Below are 20,652 nucleotides of genomic sequence, written 5' to 3' on the forward strand. Positions count from 1 at the left end.
ACAATAAATGTTGGAATTTAGGAATGTCGACTAAACTGGCTGCCCAAGACCCATTTTATTATTTAATTTGCACGGCTTTAGGCTTTATAACCATTATGGGTTCCCATCACCAGCAAGCCAGTAGTCAGAGCTTTAATTTCAACTAATTAAAAACGTGGGACAATGGATGAACAGGATAGTGTGGATTGACCATGTTATCAAGTGGAATGGATAATGGTAATGAATCTGATGAAGTTGGAGGAACATGGTTGATGTGGTGAGTAGCCTCATCGTCACCAACAGAACTAACAGCTTCAATGTTAATAATCATTATAGCTTAGATGTTGATAAAGAGATATTGCTCATGGCTGTTTAGGGTGTGTGTGTGTGTGTGTGTGTGTGTGTGTGTGTGTGTGTGTGTGTGTGTGTGTGTGTGTGTGTGTGTGTGTGTGTGTGTGTGTGTGTGTGTGTGTGTGTGTGTGTGTGTGTGTGTGTGTGTGTGTGTGTGTGTGTGTGTGTGTGTGTGTGTGTGTGTGTGTGTGTGTGTGTGTAATTTTATCGTGCCATTTGTGTCGCCATGCAGCAGGCAGCCTGAAGGCATTACATGCACTGTTAGCGTTTTAACTAATCATTAACATTAAATACGCCAGCCAAAATTGCCTTAGTGGTTAGTACTTTTATATAGCTGTGCGTGTCTGCTCTTCATCAGTAGGCTATGTTTTGCCATGATTTTTTTCAAATTATTTTAATTCATGACGTGAATGTACAGTATCAATGCTTGTAAGCCCCACAGTTAACCATGTGGGCATGTTAATGTTTTTTAAGTCAACGCAAAGTCCTAATTTTAGCACTCGGACGTATATGCAAACGTGTAGTGTAAAGACTATGGCCAAAGAATAGTCTCGGCAATGCCTTCGGCCTGGTGGAGAGAATAAGGTGGCTCTACTTATTTGTGGATGTCCATCCGTGCTCCTCTGGACAAAGTTGTCTGTATGACTTACCGCAGGCTACTTTACTAAAACAAACAGTATTGTGGCGTCCACTTTTGTATCTGGGATATCATGGAACATTACTTTCATCACGTGATTGAATGAGTTGACATTTTAAAACACAGTGGCAAAATATGGACTAAATCATTGCAACTGATTATGGTATGAACTTTCATAGGCCTACACACACTATGACTTATATTTCAGTGGAACTCCAGTCTGGGTTACACTGTAACATATGTCTTATTTAACTCAAAGCATTACACTTCCCATCAGGGAGAGAATTCAGCATCTCCTGTGCAAGCCTATATTTTCCAAGGTACATTGTAAAATCCAAATCCGTCCTAATTTATTATTCAAATATTCTTTATTGAAGTTTGCACATTTAAGGACAGACAACAGATACATGAAAACAAAATACAGAACAGATACAGAAAAAAACAACAAACACCACTACTCAACATTCATGTATATAGTGTATAAAATTATGAGATGCAATGTAGAAAAATATAAACCAAAAAAACGTATGCTAATGAAATCAACTTTAACTGGAATAAAAAATAAATAAAAAAGGGAGGGGGGGGGGGATCAAATCCTCTTAATTTTAAGGTATATTTAGTGACTTAACTTAATTCAAATATCACTTAATTTTTGTTTTGTTGTGATAATCCTCCCTACTATAGAGTGTGCTGACCATATAAGGATAGTTCCTCCCTGTCCCCAGTTAACCCCTGAGGGTCAAAAAACATTAGGTTTCGTTTTTGGCTAGGTGGCCCAGCCTTCATCCAATCAGGATAGAGAGGGGCCTTCTGCCAATCATGATCGAGCGGGGGCGGGCCTTGGTGTGTGCTGTTGGCCTGTCGCGTGTCCCCCCCACTGTAGTGCATGCATGTGCACATCTTGTTACCGGGGCGGACCAGGGTTTTTTCCAAATCACCCAAATCACTGAATGCTCTTTTAACTGTGAATGTGGAACCCGGAAATGGAAATCATTGCAACAGTGAATTGTTTAGCTAGTTGGTCCCCTGGGCTGGGACCACGTCAAGGACACCTCATTTTGTGAAGCAATGGTACTGCATGGATGTCATGTGTCAAATCATTTGCGGTTTTATCTAAGTGTGCTCCCCGTGCAACCCCCCAAATCAAGTTGGGCGCCCCTCGTGCGCGGCTGCGCGCGAGTGTGACTGGAGCTAATCTTGCAAACCGCTGGACTGGACTGGATGCGTCATCATCGTTATCGATACGACGTCATCGCGAAGATGACTTCAAGAGATCACAGGAAAGCCATGCCTTTATTATACCCCAGATGGTTTTAAACCACTTAAACCACTTAATATGAACTGTTTTCTAAAAATAAAGATGAGTCCGGGCATTCTGTCAGGGAGGTGGCTCTGTATCATTATGATATCATATTATAATTTGATATAGACTCTGTTTTTGTAGGGATACTATTTTTAGCCTCTTTTTATTAGGCTACTTTTCCGGCATCTGTTTATGTCCGTGCAGCCCATGGACATACAATATATTCCCCTATCTTTCTACTGCATCTTTTTTGCTCTTCTCCCTCTATGGCCCACATTTTGAGGGGCAGCAAGTGAAAAAAGGGCACCTTTGTGTAGCGCGTGGAACCGACGGCTGCTTGTGTTTTAGACTTTTTAGATTTTGGGGGCATAAATAATATATTAGCAGGTTTTAATCCACAATTGGTTCGATTTCACCATGTGCCACATATTACATATTTGTACACTGTACAAAACAAAACATTGATTAACAAACTGTACAAATCTGTGCACGCCCCTGCTAATGGCCACGTCCCAATATTCAAATGTACATCCTCCTCGCATCCTCCACTCCACCCTGACCCTACAGCCTGTATCCGGGCAAGGAGTCAGGATAGTAATGATGAGACAAGGAGGGTTGTTGTCTGGTTGTGGATCTGCTATTTTCACTGTTCAATTTTTACATACATTTTTTTCTGTGAACATTTAAAAAATGTTCAACGTTCACTTGTATTTTTGTGATTAAAAGAACATGTGTTTTATGACCCAGCAGGGGAGCGCGTACGTGGCTTTGACGTCAGGACTTCAGTACTCTATTTCTAAACCCTGGCTGTCTTGTTTTTTTATTTATTTATTTCTATTTGCGGTTCCACTGACATGCTGCACTGCGCACACACAGGCATGCATTACACGGTTTGACTTCCGCCCTATACCTCCCCACAGACATCTGTACTCAGAGCTAGAATACCATCCCTGTACGTCTTTCTATTCCTGGTGTGTGTTTCTAGGCCTCGTGCCTTTTGTCCTATTTCCAGCCAGTCCTGTAACATCCCTCGCTGTCTTATCTGAGCCAATGGCAGCTCTACTGAAACGGCGGTGCACAGGGGGCAGTGCCAGGGCCAGATGTTTTACTGAAACGGCGGTGCACAGGGGGCAGTGCCAGGGCCAGATGTTTTTCTAGCTATTGTTGTGGGACAGATGTTAAGCTGCCAGCGCCCAGGGACATACTGTAAAAAAAATAAAAGACAGATTGTTAACCGCTTGAACCCTGACGTGCCATCCCCATTCTAGGGAAAACATTCTGCAAAAATAGCTCATCCGCAAGCTCTAGAGTTTGACCGTTTTTTTTTTTTTTGATTTTGAAGTTAATTATCTTTGCCCATGAAGCTTTCAGAAGGTTCCCCTTCCATGACCATCATCATCCATCATCATTCCATCATCTCAGACATTTTTGACATCTGAAACATTTTCTAAATGAATTTAAGCACAATCATGCTAGTTCTGTATTATTATAATTCAATAATATAAGGTTGTATGGTGCATGATTCAGCAGGATCCTGGATGGCTTGATTCTAGTTTTAAAATATTCTTATATAATTGATATAAATATTTTTGTAAAAATGAATGGAAGATTTTTTCAGTGGAACCGGAAAACCATGGCCACTGCTATGCCCTATAAGAATACATCGAGGCAGAAGTGCAGACATTGAAGGTGATGTATCTTTAGGCGAGCTGGCAGGGTGGTGGCACTGGCACCACGCATAGATACAGATACTGGATGACTGCCATTCAGGCAAGGTGGCTGTAGTACAGTGGAGAGAGACAGACAGGATTTAGACTGGATGCACCGATTGAAATGCTATGGGCTGTTTTACTGATGTATACACTAATGTGTCTATTTGGCTGATATCCAAACCTATTCTGTTTGATGGTTTTTGTTGTAATTGCTGCCGCCCTGCAGGCCCCTTTGTGCGTTCATTTATCGCATCAAGTGGATACCTCATATGTCCAAAACTGCTACTTTTCAGGATTCAAATTCAAAAGTAGCAAAACTAGCAGAACTCAGGGCTGGACTGGGACAAAAATTCGGCCCGGTCATTTACGCGCACATTTGGCCCAGAGCGGCCCACCACAAACAGCGCACAGATAGCAGACATTCTACCGCCCCCTAATATATACCACCACTTTTACAGAACAACATAAATGATACAAACCAACAGACAACTACACATTTACACAACCCTTTGTTGCTCTCACAAGAATGATGCTGGCAAAAGGATTGAAGGTAGAAGAGGGTTTATTTGTCACTCACTGATATACAGGTACAGTGAAATGATCATGATGGCACTGGCAGAATGGAAGCAGACTTTTAGCCTGCCGCCTATTGGCCTGCTTGCCTGTCAAAAATAAATACAAATCATATCCTAAATTGAGCGGCCCCCTACGGTCGCGGCCCACCGGGAATATGCCCGGTACGTCCTGTGGCCAGTCCACCCCTGAACTACAAGCTCAAGTAAAAATGCAACACGTTTTGAGTAGATCTTTTGTATATGACACTGTAGTATGGCAAAGTACGGCCTTAATAATTATTATCCAAAACAAAAGTTAAAATATGGAGTTATGAGGTTTCTGCCCAACAGCAACGATAGTTTTCTCTTTTTCTGAGCAACATGTAGTTGAGTAAAGGGTGGTACTTTGATCCAGAAATCAGGAAAAGGGGGTACCGAAGTCAAAAAGGTTTGAGAACCACTAAGATAGACTGACAAACAAGGAACAAGGGAGTGAAAGATACAGACGGATAAGGAGACAAGTAGTCCAGGGGCTTAGTGCACTTTTTTAGGAGAATAGTGCACTTGCGGATAAAAGCGCCAAATTTTGTATGAGGCTTCTTTATGTCATGCTAAAGGATTTTAGCCTAGGAGCCCTTGTCAAATATCTATTTTAAATATCAAATTGCAAGACTATCAATATCAATGAAATATGTGAAATATGTGAAAATCCGCCTAGTATTTTTCAGACTATATACATCATAAAATGATCAGATTACTTCCAAATGTGATAAAGTTGACTTATTTTGACATTATTAAAGTCACAGAACATGAAATATCATCAATAACACCTTTATTGCAATGAAGAATACAAATGAATATGCATCATAGTGCGAAACATGTTATAGAGCTGTGCGCATTCTGCCTAGCTGTCACAATTGCATTTGCAAAGTGGGGAACAGTCCAAATTTGCATTGCTGCATTGGCAGGTATACATCACCTTTACAGGTGCATCTGATCAGCTCTCTGCAAGCTCTGGTGGGAGGTAATTTCTCTATTGTTCGATTTTGTTCACAGAAGAGTTATTTTCTTTTTTCGTTGATGGAGCTCAAAGGACTGGATTTGTCGTACAAAATTACTGTCAGTCTTTCAAGCTCCCGGAAGTGCTGGCAGTCAACATCTAGTTGCTGGAAGGGATGCTTTGCCAGATTGACGAATGTTTCTGTCGCAGGCAGCATCATAGGCTTGCCAGGTCCGCCAAGCTGACTTCTTACCCTTTCCATTAATAGCCGGGGAGCGGGAATAGAGATGAACCTGTGATGTCATGACATACTTTTTATTTGTATTTTTTCTATTAACTTGGTCATTAAGTAACACAGAATGAGAGGTCTGCTCTGACCAAATGAATAGAAAAAAAACCACAAATAAAAAGTATGTTATGACATCACAGGTCCTCTCAAATTTTGGGTGACTGGCTCCCCGGCTATTAAGGCATATGTTGTGTCACAACCGGAATATGCGTGAAACATAGGCAGGGCTCGAGATTTGGGTTCCCCTAGGCTATTGCAGTCTACCAAGCGGGCATCTGGGCCACCAGCACACGAAGCCACCAAGTGATTCCTTCTCCACAGAACTATGGGTGGGTTAAGGAAGAAGGGTCATGGGTGCCAGTTTGGCTGACCATTCCAGAGGTTTCCAGAGCTTGCAGAGAGCTGATCAGATGCACCTGTAAAGGTGACTGTAGTGTAGTACCTGAAAATGCAGTAATACAAATTTGGACTGTTCCCCACTTTGCAAATGCAATTGTGACAGCTAGGCAGAAAGCACAGCTCTATAACATGTTTCACACTATGATGCATATCCTTGTACTATAATGGAAAGGGGGAGCAAACCAATATATTTATCCGTCCGGCTTCTCCTACGAAACTTGGCAATTCTGCTCAGCAAGCCATCCTGGGAAGCAGTATAGGGGAAGGCCTCTCGGAGGAATTGAACACCCTTTCTTCATACCTGAAGGACTGCCGCCTCAAGCTCAGTGTTGAGAAGACTGTAGCAACAATGTTCCACCTCTACAAAAGGGAAGCAACTCGCCAAATCAACATCATGGTCGACGGTGCCCGGCTACAGTCCCAGTCCTCACCGACATACATGGAGTGAAGCTCGACAGAACACTGTCCTTTAAACAACACCTGGACAGTGTTAAGGGAAAGCCCGTGCCGCACTGATACAGCATCTAGATGGCACCACGTGGGGAGTCACCACAAAGACACTGCGCATCTCCACCGAGGCCCTAGTTTTCCCTGCCGCTGAATACTGTGCCTCATCCTGGAATCGCCCCAGCAGAGGTCAGGCGAGAAGCATCCACACTGGCCCTCACTCGGAAGGCACAGTTGAGCAAATCTCACCTCCTCCACAAGGTCGTCACGGAGACACCACAGCGTACGCATCTCAAGTCCCGGCGGCCCTTTGCCACACAGGCCCAGGAACTGCTCTGCACAACACCAACCGACACCTCCAAGGCTTCCTGGGTGAAGGCAAGATGGAGGGACCAGTGGAAGGCAGCAGATCCTTCCAGGCTTCACTACTACATCGAGGATCTCACAGATGTTCCTGGCCAGCGCCTCCCCCGCAGGGAGTGGACAACCCTCAACCACCTGAGGACGGGTGTGGGACGCTTTGGTGCATCCATGCACAAGTGGGGTCTCACAGACAGTGCCCACTGAGAATGTGGGGATCCATTACAGACTGTGGAACACGTGCTGACCAGCTTCCCCACATACCGGCCACCAAATAGTGATCAAGGCTTAATTGACCTAGACAATGACACACTGGACTGGCTTGCTGCAATGGAGCTGAAGGTCTAACGACATATACGACAGAAGAAGCACAAACAAATTCTACATGCCACAGGAATCCATCTGCACTACATTGCCTCCGCTCACCTGTCATATGTATTGTACAAATATTGCTTTTGTGTGCCATACTGTTATTGTGCAACATTTTGCTGTGACGCAAATTATATCACAATTTCCACATTCACCGACCCCTCCCCTTTTCACTTCACACACACACACACACACACACACACACGCACACGCAGCAGCACAGTATGGTACAGTACAGTATGGTACGGTACGGTAACGTACAGTACGGTACGGTAACGTACAGTACGGTACAGTAACATACAGTATGGTACAGTAACATACAGTATGGTACATTGCAGTACAGTACAGTACAGTACAGTACAGTACGGTACAGTATGGTACAGTACAGTACGCTACAGTATGGTTCAGTACCGCACCCAAAATGTAGTCTGACTGAACAAGTGGGCACCCTGCACAAGTGGCCACCCGGACAACTGGCCACCTGGATGGTGTGGCGCGAGACCGTCCGATGGCCGGTCGAGTTATAGTTCATTTGTATGTATTCTTCATTGCAATAAAGGTGTTATTGATGATATTTCATGTTCTGTGACTTTAATAATGTCAAAATAAGTCAACTTTATCACATTTGGAAATAATCTGATCATTTTATGATGTATATAGTCTGAAAAATACTAGGCGGATTTTCACATATTTCACATATTGCATTGATAATAATGTCTTGCAATTTGATATTTAAAATAGATATTTGACAAGGGCTCCTAGGCTAAAATTCAATAACTGACCCTGACGAACCATCATGCAAAAAATTACGCTTTTATCCGCAATTGCACTATCCTTTCACTAAGCCACCGGACTAAAGAGGGATGGAACAACAGAGTCAGGCAGCTCGACAAGAGATCTTGGTGATCATGTTTCTTTCCTCCTGGGAATACTTTATTCATTTAAAATATGATACTGAGAATTATACCATCCATCTTAGTCCTGGACTTCAGTGCAGCACCAGTGCAACATCAGTGGATACATCTTAAACGCATAGCCCGGTTTATACTTCATGGCAGGCCGGCGGCACATGCTGAAAATAGACAATCTACAACTTGGCTATTTTTAGAGTGTGACAACATTATACAACATATGTGAGAGCAAGAAGTCAGCTTAAATGTAGCTCTACAAAATGGAATTATATCCATTTTGTAGAGTTACATTTACGTTTTTACTTCACAGCACAGCACAAGTAGGCCATACATGGCCTACTTGTGCGCAAGCAGAGCGTGCAAGTACTGCTAGTCTGCTACTAACTAATGTCTATTACAACTGCTGTTCTAAATCCTTCAGACCCGTTATTGACCTTATACCAACCTTGAAACGTACCTTAGTTACGTCACCATCAACAGCCAATAAGGGCCCACCATTCTTACCCAGACACACACACACACACACACGCACACGCACACACATACACACACACCCAGCCGATTACCAAACGCACCTTAGTTACGTCATTAAGAACGGTGGTCCCCTATTGGCCGACGGACACCACCGACATACGCAGCCGATTACAGTACTCGTAAGCTAGGTCTAGGTCTGTTTCTCTAAAAGTGGGGTACAAATAGAACCGTACAGGTCTGTATGGGGGGTTTTATGGGGGTCTTTGAAAGGAATAGGTTTGGGTGATGCATGCTGTGTGCGTGCTAACTGACAGTTAGCATAACTGAACTACGGAGAGCTGCTACAGTAAGGAGCTGTATCATAGTTTTTGATCCCACGGTTTCCAGACACAGATTAAGAGGATTGACATGGTGAAAAAAGCACCGGCATCCTAAAACCGTTTTTCAATGAAAAACGGCTTAACCAGGTCTAGCAACCAACGGGTCATGTGAGGTTACTATTGTAATACTGGCCGAAAGCAAAACAAATGGAAGCAGATGGGGTCAAATTCCATTAGTGTTTTAGAAACAGCAGGCTGTTTGTTGTGTGGTTGACGAGCGCAGATTGCATCTGACATTTAGAACAACAAGGAAGTACTAAACTGTTTTTCCAGTTCATACATTTTCTCATATGCGATTTCCCCATCAAGTCCAGGTGTGTGTGTTTTTTGAGGGCCTATATACAGGTTTAATGTTTGTGTTTAGTTCAATGTTTGTTTTAAAAACGCCATTGACAATGAAGAGAAAATGTACGTAATTTTGTCCCTAACACAAACATTAAATGCCATCAACAATAAAGAGAATTTAATGTTTGTTTTGACGCCGTTTGTTTTACATCACCATTATATCACCTAATCATAGCAACATGTTAATGTTAGATTAATAGAGGTTACAGGTAAAACATACCTGTACTGTATGTATTAAGTTTGAGTCGTTTTGTCAGGGAAAATAATGACCCTAACCCTAACCATAATGTGCCCTTATTGGCTGTTGATGATATCTTGGGTGAGTAAAAGGTACTGTGATTGGTGCAATGCGATCGAGTCGGTTGGGTATGTATGTCAGGGTAAATATAGTGGTCTCTTATTGGCTCCTCGATGTTGTAAGATGATAAGAGCGCCCCTCACTTCACACAGGTGTGATTTTTATCCTCAATATGTACTTTGCTCAGCCAATCAAACCATCGCTATATCAGGTGATCAGCCAATCAAATCATCGCTATGATTCACACAAACAGACAAAGATGGGCATGGGAGGGGCTTTGGCCCCTCAATAAAAAAAATGTGGACGAACCACATCATCACGCTTATGTCACTATGTTTCGTATATATAGTCCTTGGGCCAGAGGCCTTATTATCGGAAATCGTTGCCCTAAAAAGGGACAAGACATATGTGGTATCATTTTGTTCGTCTGCCATCCAGGAGTGCTAAATTGTGTGATAGCAGTTTCAGAAGGGCAGCTGAATATGATTTTAGGGTTATCATCTGATTATGCAAAACCATATAATTCATTGTTATCTAAACTCCAAAATTATTCACTTTTATGCACATTTCTGATGTTTGTACCATGGATGGGCATGACCAACAACATAATAGAACAACATACATGCTGAATTATACTTCTTGTAGCCATACCGGGAAAATCTACAATACCTTCCTCTCTGAAACAGGGTACATCTTAAACTTCTGAATGATACGTCTTTTTATGGGTTTATGAGGATGTAGAAACCATTTAGTCATTACTTTGAAGAGTCAGGAACTCTCAAACTCAAGGTTGTACCCCAGCACACAACGCAACTCAGGAAAACATGTAATAAACGAGTAAATGAGGACCACACAACTAGACTTAACTTAGACACGTACGTACACACACACACACACACACACACACACACACACACACACACACACACACACACACACACACACACACACACACACACACATACACACACACACACACACACACACACACACACACACGCTGTATTATGTTACTTCTGGAGATACTGATTAAATGGTTCTCTATTTAGCATTCCAAAAACACATCCCTTGTCCTATCTATCAGAAGTGTGGTACACAAAACCGCACACGGTTTGTGGCCTTGGTTTGGGAGAGACCTCTGTGAGAGTCTGTCACATATTTACAGGATGTGACATTGTGAGTGCCTTTGCTGGTCATGGAAATCTGAATGCACTGAGGTTATTGAAGAAAAACCTTGATTTTCACGAGACATTCAAACAACTTGGCCAGACTTGGGATGTTTCAACAGAGCTCTTTGACCGACTGCAGTAGTTCACTTGTAGCTGGTACCTGTCTGGGACCACCTCCAGTGACGTGAACAAGATCCGCTACCATATTTTCTGTGCCAGGAGAGGGGAGTTGTTCCAGTCGACTACCTTTTTCCACTGACGAAAACTACATGGAAACTAAATGAAAACTAAGCTATGATGACTAAAACTAAGACTAAATATACTGACAATTTCGTCAACAAATAAAAACTAGACTAAAATGTTAGGAAGGGACTAGTGGACAAGAGATCCAGTATAAGTCATTTTACACTTGGTTGCATGCTGAAAATAGCAGATCTACAAGCTCACAAGGCGTCGCACTGTGACACCTTGTGGGTTTGTAGATCAGCTATTTTCAGCAAGTGTAAAAATAGTCATTACGACGGCATCAAGGCCCGCCAAAATACATTTTGTTCGACTAAATCAACTGTAGATTTAGTCGACTAAAATCTTATGGTATTTAGTCAACTAAAACGAGACTAACACTAAAACTTTCCAGGTGACTAAAATGTGACTAAAACTAAATGAAAACTATTCAAGAGACTATGACTAAAACTAAAATTTGCTGCTAAAAACAACACTGCATGGCATCGGGGGCAAAAAAATCAGTCCGCTCCATATACACGTCGTCATCATCATCACGCAAATGTCACTATGACTCAACCATAAGCATATAAGGAGTTCCCAATGCATCACTACACCTAAATGTCAGGCGCAAACAAATCAGTCATGCTCCATGGAGCTCTAGTCTAGAACTATCTCCATGTATGGTCACACAACGGGCAGGGTTTTCCTTATACAGACCACCACGTGCCACACACAGACCTCAAAGTGATCTCCATATACAGGCCACGTGCCACACACAGACCTCAAAGTGATCTCCATATACAGGCCACGTGCCACACACAGACCTCAAAGTGATATCCATATACAGGCCACGTGCCACAGACCCCAAAGTGATCTCCATATACAGGCCACGTGTCACACACAGACCCCAAAGTGATCTCCATATACAGGCCACGTGTCACACACAGACCCCAAAGTGATCTCCATATACAGGCCACGTGTCACACACAGACCCCAAAGTGATCTCCATATACAGGCCACGTGCCACACACAGACCTCAAAGTGATCTCCATATACAGGCCACGTGCCACACACAGACCTCAAAGTGATCTCCATATACAGGCCACGTGCCACAGACCCCAAAGTGATCTCCATATACAGGCCACGTGCCACACACAGACCTCAAAGTGATCTCCATATACAGGCCACGTGCCACACACAGACCCCAAAGTGATCTCCATATACAGGCCACGTGCCACACACAGACCCCAAAGTGATCTCCATATACAGGCCACGTGTCACACACAGACCCCAAAGTGATCTCCATATACAGGCCACGTGCCACACACAGACCTCAAAGTGATCTCCATATACAGGCCACGTGCCACACACAGACCTCAAAGTGATCTCCATATACAGGCCACGTGCCACAGACCCCAAAGTGATCTCCATATACAGGCCACGTGCCACACACAGACCTCAAAGTGATCTCCATATACAGGCCACGTGCCACAGACCCCAAAGTGATCTCCATATACAGGCCACGTGCCACAGACAGACCTCAAAGTGATCTCCATATACAGGCCACGTGCCACAGACAGACCTCAAAGTGATCTCCATATACAGGCCACGTGCCACACACAGACCTCAAAGTGATCTCCATATACAGGCCACGTGCCACACACAGACCTCAAAGTGATCTCCATATACAGGCCACGTGCCACAGACCCCAAAGTGATCTCCATATACAGGCCACGTGCCACAGACAGACCCCAAAGTGATCTCCATATACAGGCCACGTGCCACAGACAGACCTCAAAGTGATCTCCATATACAGGCCACGTGCCACACACAGACCTCAAAGTGATCTCCATATACAGGCCACGTGCCACACACACACCCCAAAGTGATCTCCATATACAGGCCACGTGCCACACCCAGACCTCAACGTGATCTCCATATACAGGCCACGTGCCACAGACAGACCTCAAAGTAGGATATAGTCAATCTAAGATTTGACCCACAAAGACATTGCAATAGTAATCAACAATCGTTCAAGGTTTTTTATGATCCATATAGGGTCATCCAAATAACACCTGTGTGAAGTGACAGGTGATCTTAGATTATTATATAAATTGTGGATCATGGTCAATAATTCAGGGGTTGAAAACCTATATATAAATAAAAAATTACACATTTGAATTATGCTTTAAGTGGCATCTGACATGTCAAACTAGGGGTTATATCCATTTTGAATCAATTGCAAGCATTAGTTTTAGTTTAGGCAAGTGGCTATGGCTGAATTTAGCCCAAGGAGTGTTGGGCAAAGCAATACTGCCTCATCAAAGTTGGTAATTGTGACTTTATATATTGTCAATTTAGCTTCAGCAGCTTTAGCAGACAGTCTCGCAGAGTCGTAGTGACCTTTCAGAAGAAAGAACCGTCCAAACGTGGCAGTCTCCATGTTCACCAGCTCTTACATAACCTGCTGTATAAGTATAACCTTGCTTCTCAAATGTCAAGCCGTCCTGCTCAGCATCATCATATCAATGGCAAAAGTTCCATACAGTGGAGCCAAGTCTGTTTTTATTAGGGTGTGTGTTTTTTTGTTGCCCCATACAAACCCTGAGGGTCCCTCTCTGCATGGACCCCACTTTGAGAACTATTGATATAGTGGTTTAGAAATAATGCATACAAACTGTACAAAAAACAGTGTTTTCGTCGACTAAAACTATGATGAAATATGTTCGTCGACTACCTTTTTCCACTGACGAAAACTAAATGGAAACTAAATGAAAACTAGCTATGATGACTAAAACTATGAATAAATATACTGTCGATTTTGTCAACAAATAAAAACTAGACTAAAATGTTAGGAAGGGACTAGTGGACGAGATCCAGTATAAGTCATTTTACACTTGGTTGCATGCTGAAAATAGCAGATCTACAAGCTCACAACGCGTCGCGTTGTGAGCTTGTGGATCGGCTATTTTCAGCAAGTGTATAAACAGTCATTACGATGGAATCAAGGCCTGCCAAAATACATTTTAGTCGTCTATATCAACTGTAGATGTAGTCGACAAAAATCGTATGATATTTAGTCGACTAAAACTAGACTAAACACTAAAACATTCCAGGTGACTAAAATGTGACAAACTAAATGAAAACGTTTCAAGTGACTATATGACTAAAACTAAAATAGAAATTTGCTGCCAAAAACAACACTGACAAAGAATCTGTATAGCAACACAATTAGCTAGCCTGGAATTCCAGACTCATTCCTTCCGTCCAGATGATTTTTTTCTTTATTTTTGAGTGGTGCAACCACTCCAAAGAACAGCAATGTCCGTGTTAACCTATGTGACGTTAACCTATGTGACTATGTGACTGAGTACCAGTAGGGGCAAAAGTGGCGCTGTTGTGCCAGAAACAGAGAGAGAGAGAGAGAGATAGTGCTGCACTGTTGCCTGCTAATGAGAGAGAGAGAGAGAGGGGAGTTGCACCACTCAGTTCACACGGGTGTGATTTTTTTTCTCACTTGTCAAGTTGTCATATTTCAAGTGGCCAGAATGTATTTACTGTAGGGGCTGAAGTGGTTACTGTATGTTTTGTAATAATTATCAAAATCTGCAAAGTAACTAGTGACTAAAGTGTTGAGTAAAAGTACAATGTTTAGATCTGAAATGTAGTGGAGTAGAAGCAAACGTAGAGATAATCAGGAAAAGTACAAATTCCTCAAAATTGTACTTAATGGACAACTTTGCCACTTTTCAACCTATCTTCGTATAATTGTTCCTCTATCATGAACATCAGGTTAGGACCAATTTTTGTTAGGTTTTCTGAGCTCAATTGAACCCAAAAAACCCTGAACTTGGGGTTTTCTGGCTCAAACAAGTGCTCTGATTTGCCTGTGGACTGCGAGGTAAGAGTCCACAAATCCCATATACTGTATAACATAAGGATTTGATGTCACTGTTGAGGCCTGTTTGCCTGTTTTCATTGCAGTTCATAGGCTTCAGAACACACAGAGAAAACCCCAAGCCCACAGAAAATCCACCGAATATTCAAAGTTGTGTGGGTGTAATTGAGGTCATAAAAAAAATGAAAATTAATGTCATGAAAACTTTAAAGCTGCTATAAGCAATAATATGTCAATTTTTTATTTTTATTAAAATTGGTATTATTGGTATTCAGACAGCCAGCAATGAGTGAAACTCTCCTAAACAAAATGTAGTCTCTGGGCCACAATCTGCATTCAAAGACGTTCCTAGAAGCTTTGTCATTGGTCGCAAAAAAAAAACGGTCGAAATGACTAACCAATCAGGAAGTATAGACAGGCACATTTTTTGGGAGTGTTTTACACATTGCTGGCTGTCCGTTCCACCACTGCCGAGCGCAAACAGATTCAGCTCATGGTGTTCGCTGGCGTTGCATGTTGCATCATACATACTGTACATACATACATATACAGTACATGTCGAGTGCAGTGCATACGGCGTGTATATACGGCGTATAGCGAGAGTGCTGTGATGTGCTTGTGCAGTGCTATGGGCACTCATGCATTTTCCTCTGGAGGTATATGTGGACTAGTCTCTTGGTGACAATGATGAGAGGAGACCGGTCGGGTGTGAGGTTCAACAAGGCTCAAGTGGCTACAGTTTATGATATTGCACCATGGTGCCGCGGTGGCGCTAAAAGGCATGTAAGATGTGTGTCAGCTGTAAGCTGGTAGAACCCAAGGGCTGCCTTTTTGCCCTCTGCTGTTTAGTATGCACTATTCTCCTTGTTGTGTTGACAGCGGAATCACGGAAGCGAGGTTGCCTGAGGTAATGAGCTTACATTTGGCCAGTCATGGAAAGTACATTTAGGCTACTTAAAGGTATATTCAGTGATTTCACTTAATTCAAATATCACTTATTTTTCTTATTTTTTGGATAATCCTCCCTACTATAAAGTGTGCTGACCATATAAGGAGTTACTCCCTGTCCCCAGTGAGCCACTGGGGTCAAAACACCCTAGTTTCGGTTTGGGCTTTGGGTGGCAAAGCCTTCATCCAATCAGGATGAGAGGGGCCTTCCTCCAATCATGATCGAGTGGGGCGGGCCTTGGTGCACATGCTGTTGGATTGTTGTACTTCCCCCACTGTAGAGCGTGTGCATGTGCACATCTTGTTACCGGGTGGACCGGGTATTTTTCCAAATCACCCAAATCACTGAATGCTCCTTTAAATACTGTAATATATATATATATATTTTTTTTACTTTACTTGAATACTTCCAATTTCCAATAATATTCTTGTACTCCACTACATATCACATCCATATATTGTACTTTTACTCAACTATACATTTATTATTTGAAAAGTTTAGTTACTATAGTTGTAGATTCTGATTATTATTACGACTTCAACCCCTATATACATTTCGGCCATTTGAAAATAGCTTATCTACAATCTCACAATGTGTCGCGATGTGACACATTGTGAGCTTGTATAGATCTGCTAATTTCAAAAGATTATAATACATTTGAAAACGTGAAATGGGACATGCTGCATAATGAGTACTCTCTACTTTTGTTAATTTAACTAAATTTTGATACCTTTACGTTTGTACTTTTTCTCAAGTAGGTTATACATTTTTAATGTACTGGACTTTTACTTGTAACAGACTATTTCTACATTGCAGTATTGATACGTTTACTCAAGTAAAACAAATGTGAGTAGCCTACTTTCTCCACCACTGCCTAAAAGCATAGTACAGTTTAATGGGCGACCTTGGTTTTGAAGCGGTTACTGTTTCCATAGACGATGAAGGATGTTATGAATACTAAACGTTATAAAGATGTCCGTGCTGCTGCTGTACGTCCCTTAGTTTCATTGTTGTTTTCGTCGACTAAAACTAAGACGAAAATTGTTCGTTGACTATACCTTTTTTCACTGACGAAAACTAAATGGAAACTAAATGAAAACTAAGCAACGATGACTAAAACGAAGACTAAATATACTGACAATTTCGTCGACAAACTAGACTAGTTATATTAGGAAGGGACTAGTGGACAAGAGATCCAGTATAAGTAAGTATTTTGTGCTTGGTTTGCATGGTGAAAATAGCAAATCTACAAGCTCACAACACGTCGCGCTGCGACCAAAACCAGACTAACACTAAAACATGCCAGGTGACTAAAATGTGACAAACTAAATGGAAACTGTTCAAGAGACTACTACTATGCTGCCAAAAACAACACTGCTGTTGCACCAGCATCAGTAATGATGTACTGTAGCAGTGGTTGTTGGGGTATATCTGTCACTGTACATTTTTCTGTCCATTTCTTCCCTAATGATTATATCTGGTTTCAGTATTTATTTATGGTGTATTGTCTCTATTATTAAGGTTATTGTAGAAGTTCATTTATATTGGGAGGGGGCGGGGCGGGGGTCCCGAGACATTGCCAAAGCATTTCCGGGGGTCCCCGGCCCAAAACGTTGAGAACCCCTGTTGTACAGTACTATCAATACGATATTTTCTAGATATTTTAGATATTTTAGCGGTTTTCACCAGCAAAATAAATAAAAATGAAAAATGTAAAAATTCATTAATTGTCTATAATTGGCTATTTATTGATTAATTGAACAGGCTTTGGGCCAATTAAGCCCCTATAGGCCTAGGCTCGTTTCCATTGTGGTCCTCTGTATAATATCGGAATCGGTCAGAATCGGTATCGGAAGATATGACCCTATACAAACAATCGGAGATGGGATATTGGTCATAATTCCATAATCGTGCACCCTAGGCCTACAGTAGTTAATTCCATAATTGTGCACCCTAGGCCTACAGTAGTTAATTCCATAATCGTGCACCCTATAGGCCTACAGTAGTTAATTCCATAATCGTGCACCCTATAGGCCTACAGTAGTTCATTCCATAATCGTGCACCCTATAGGCCTACAGTAGTTCATTCTATAATCGTGCACCCTAGGCCTACAGTAGTTAATTCCATAATCGTGCACCCTAGGCCTACAGTAGTTAATTCCATAATCGTGCACCCTAGGCCTACAGTAGTTCATTCCATAATCGTGCACCCTATAGGCCTACAGTAGTTCATTCCATAATCGTGCACCCTATAGGCCTACAGTAGTTAATTCCATAATCGTGCACCCTAGGCCTACAGTAGTTAATTCCATAATCGTGCACCCTAGGCCTACAGTAGTTCATTCCATAATCGTGCACCCTATAGGCCTACAGTAGTTAATTCCATAATCGTGCACCCTATAGGCCTACAGTAGTTAATTCCATAATCGTGCACCCTATAGGCCTACAGTAGTTCATTCCATAATCGTGCACCCTAGGCCTACAGTAGTTCATTCCATAATCGTGCACCCTATAGGCCTACAGTAGTTAATTCCAATCTTTGCAGCAGGCCATATTATTGTCCTCCTCCAGCAACTCAAAATGTTTGCTTGCTTGTGCTTAATAATCGCATCGGGTTACTCGCATGAAACCCAGAACGAACACGGCGTATCGAATGAAAGCAACTGTGAAATCAGCAGAACGAGTGGCAACGGGGCGGCGCGGGGCACGAGGCTGGCAGGCGGGCGGGTGGGGCGGGCAGAAAGGTAAGCACAGAGCAGGGAGACAGACAGACAGCCAGCGGGATGAGGGAGCGACAGCCAAGGTAAGCGAGAGCCAACAGGATCAAAGGCAGCGGGAGATTGGGGAAGGAGAGAGGGGAGGGAGAGTCGAGTAAGGTCGTCCGTCTCTCGACGTGTCATTGGTGGACGGGGGGGAGTGGTATAAGGTGCCTGTCCTCTGGAAAGAGGGGCCCTTTCACAAGATGTTGGCACGGAAGGACGGGCTCCATTAAGGCTCCTCTGTCTGGAACAAAAGCTTATATCACTCTATGTCTCCAGCCCGGCAGCCATCTCCCAGCGATGTGTATAAGCATCTCTCTCTCTCTCTCTCTCTCTCTCTCTCTCACACCCTGCAGCAGTACACATTGCACGCACTGCCTTCTTTGTTGTAAAGCCAACCAACCATCCCTAAGCCAACCAGAGCTAGTATATGGACACTCCAACACATACAGTAGCCTACATCCCCAACACATCCCCCACTCCCTCCCTGCACATCCCTCTATCTCGCCAGGCTCAAGGTCACAAAAACGCGCCGCGATGCAACACATTGTGAGCTTGTGTAGATCGGCTATTTTCAAAAGATTCTTATACTTTTATACTTTAAAAAAAAAACTTGTGAAACTGGACAATCTGCATAATGAGTATACTTTCTACTTTTGGTACTTTTAAGTATATTTTGATACCAATGTTTTATTTTATTTTTACTCAAGTACATTTTTTATTGAGTATTTAGCTACATTGCAGTATTGGTACTTTTACTTAAGAAAAACATTTGAGTACTTTTTTCCACCACTGCTGCTTTGTTGCTATAATAATTCACCTCTGAAAATAGACAATCTATAGCCTATAAGCTTAAAACGTGTCTCGTCCGCAACGCGCTGAGAGCTTATATATCGCCTATTTTCATACAACCGAGCATAAATCAGAGTGTGTGTGTGTGTGTGTGTGTGTGTGTGTGTGTGTGTGTGTGTGTGTGTGTGTGTGTGTGTGTGTGTGTGTGTGTGTGTGTGTGTGTGTGTGTGTGTGTGTGTGTGTGTGTGTGTGCGTGCGTGTGCGCGCCGCTCTCTGGCGTGAGCGCGCAGGAGGATTCCCTGGGCATCATAACGCCACCAACGCTGCTTCTTAGTCATTTAAGGATATTTCACTTGTGCATAATGATTTATTTAGTTTCGTATTATTATCCGTGTTGTATTATTAGACTATTGAATTCAGACAGGCCCCTGCAGAGTCATGGATAATGGATCTCGTGACTAGGCATGTAAAGGTATACCGTATACATATCGTATACCGTGGCAAAAGCAGCCAAGGTATTGATACTGTGATTTCTGAGCTGACGGTATTTATTTATTATTTTATGCGCACTTGACGCAGTCCACAACACCCTCTAAAGGCACCTGTACGGTCCCTATTCCCTACAATATATATTTATTACAATATATATTTGTAAGTACAGTAAGTAATACGTTTAAAATCATAATTTAACATTTTGCTCGAATCATTAATTTGATATGCAAAATAAAAATAAATTAGGCCTATATATTTATTTTTTAATACCGTGAAATATCGCGGTATACGGTTTCGATACCGTCACCGTACAGTAAAATATCATACCGTTACATGCCTACTCGTGACCACATGGCAGTTGTATGATATTACGTTATAGGTTCACAATCATTGAGGCCAAACATTGTATAGTATTGTATTCAGTATAAAAATGGTGGAAACAGTCGTCACATTTTTTTTTACTTAAGTAAAAGTATCAATACTGCAATATAGAAATGTTCCGTTACAAGTAAAAGTCCGGGAATTGTAAATGTAATTAATTTGTAAGCTATAAAGGCAGT

At 42.3% G+C, this 20,652-nt stretch overlaps 1 protein-coding gene across 3 annotated transcripts in view; it reads left to right on the plus strand.

The window, feature by feature from the left end:
• Positions 1–20,652, plus strand: part of atp2b2 (ATPase plasma membrane Ca2+ transporting 2) — a 334,512-nt gene that overhangs the window by 135,426 nt on the left and 178,434 nt on the right. The window lies entirely within an intron of this gene.

This window comes from Electrona antarctica, assembly GCF_951216825.1.
Source record: "Electrona antarctica genome assembly, chromosome: 9".
NCBI lineage: Eukaryota > Metazoa > Chordata > Actinopteri > Myctophiformes > Myctophidae > Electrona > Electrona antarctica.